This window comes from Elephantulus edwardii, unplaced genomic scaffold (genome assembly GCF_000299155.1).
Source record: "Elephantulus edwardii isolate Elephantulus edwardi_28Jun2011 unplaced genomic scaffold, EleEdw1.0 scaffold00034, whole genome shotgun sequence".
NCBI classification, from domain to species: Eukaryota; Metazoa; Chordata; class Mammalia; order Macroscelidea; family Macroscelididae; genus Elephantulus; species Elephantulus edwardii.
In genome coordinates, this window is record NW_006399784.1 from 21,511,794 (window position 1) to 21,513,670 (window position 1,877).

The 1,877-nt window shown below is 38.4% G+C and overlaps 1 protein-coding gene across 1 annotated transcript in view; it reads right to left on the bottom strand.

The window, feature by feature from the left end:
• Positions 1–1,877, bottom strand: part of LOC102871316 (serine protease 48-like) — a 75,507-nt gene that overhangs the window by 63,540 nt on the left and 10,090 nt on the right. The gene's annotated exons all lie outside the window — the stretch shown is intronic.

Consider the following 1,877-nt stretch of genomic DNA (forward strand, 5'->3'; position numbering starts at 1 on the left):
TGTCAGGACTTCTCCAGACTACTGAAAAGCAAGTGTCAGTCTGGAGACTAAGGTGTACCTGATCCAGGCCATGGTCCAGAGTTGGACAGTGACTAAGGATGACAGAAGAAGAATTGATGCCTTTGAGTTATGGTGCTGGAGAAGAGTTTTGAACATACGTGCATCACCAAGAAAACAAATAAGTCTATCTTTGAGAGGGTGAAATCAAGTTTCTCATAGGAAGCTAGGGTTTTGAAGCTCTTGGTATGTGGCCAAGAGAAACTGGTCCCTGGAGAAGGACATCATGCTTGGAAGGGTGAAGAGACAGTGCAGGAGAGGAAGATCCCAGATGAGATGGATTAATACAGTATTTGGGGCAATAGGGTTGGTGTGTCGGAATTAGTGAGTCTGGCTCAAAACAGGGCAGGGTTCAGAGCTGCTGTACATAGGGTCGCTATGGGTTGCAGACAACACAACGACACATAACAACAACATGTTTTTGAAAATTAAAAGGGCCAACTCCATCCATTCATCTGTTGATGGGCACTTGGATTATTTCCAACTCTTTGCTATTGTAATCAAAGCAACAATAAACATGGGGGTGCATATATCTGCTTGGGTGGCAGTTCTGGTTTCTTTAGGGTATATTCCCAGTAGTGGGATTCCTGGGTCAAATGGTATTTCTATTTCCTTCTTTTTGAGAAAGCGCCATAATGCCACTGTTATAAAACAGGACTGACATGGTGGTTGGGAGAAACTAAGAAAAGAGGGGATAAATAATAAATAATGTATGTGACATTGAAACAAACGAGGGACTGTATAAAAGGAATATATGATTATATATTATTGACATGACAAGAGTCCAGAGTAAGAGGTACGTAGTGAAGTGGACTTGAGACGACTGTATAACAATAAAAGAATTTTATTTTTTCCAAAGGAAAAAGTGAGCTGGGTAGGGAGGGAGGAAAATGTGCAATAATGAATGAATGGAAATCCAAGTTCTTTATAAACTGTCATTAAAATATCAATTAAAAAAAGGGGGGTGGGGGCCAAACTCACTCAGATTTCTTAAACTGAAGGAACAGAAGAACAAATTCAAGCCTTGAGTCGCAATTCTTAAGGATGGTTTGGACAGAAGAGTAAATGATCAAGGAAGCATTAAAAGAAGATGAAAGGAGTATACAGAGTCACTGTACCAAAAAGAATTTGACACAGAAGAATTTCATGAAATAATGTATGAACAAGAGCTTGTGGTGAAGAAGTTCAAGCTGCTCTGAAGAAAGTGGCAAAAATCAAGGCCCAAGGAATTGACGGCATACCAATTGACATATTTCAACAAATAGATGCTGCCCTGAATGCGCTCACCAAGTTGTGCCATGAAATCTGGAGGACAACCACTAGGCTAGCTGACTGGAAGAGATTCATATTTATTTCAGTTTCAAAGAAATATGACCCAACAGAGTGTGGAAATGATAGAACAATATCATTAATATCACGTGCAAGCAAGATTCTGCTGAAAATGATCCAAAAAATGACTTAAATAGGACATCAGCAGAGAACTGCCAGAAGTGCAGGCTGGGTTTAGAAGAAGCCAAGGTACGAGCTATATTATAACTAATGTTAGAGAGTATCAGCAGAATGTCTATCTGTGTTTCATTGACTATGCAAAGGCATTTGACTGTGTGGATCATGTGGATTATGGCTAATTGTGAAAAGAATGAGAATCCCAGAACACTTGATGGTGCTTATTTGAAACCTATACCTTTTTTTTTTTACACAGGAGGAAAATAATTTATTATATATGAGACAAATGATTTAAACATATGTAATAGACCTCTGATCAAATTATTTAAATTGATATAGCTTTAGTTTTTAAATACACTTTATAAAGCTGTTAC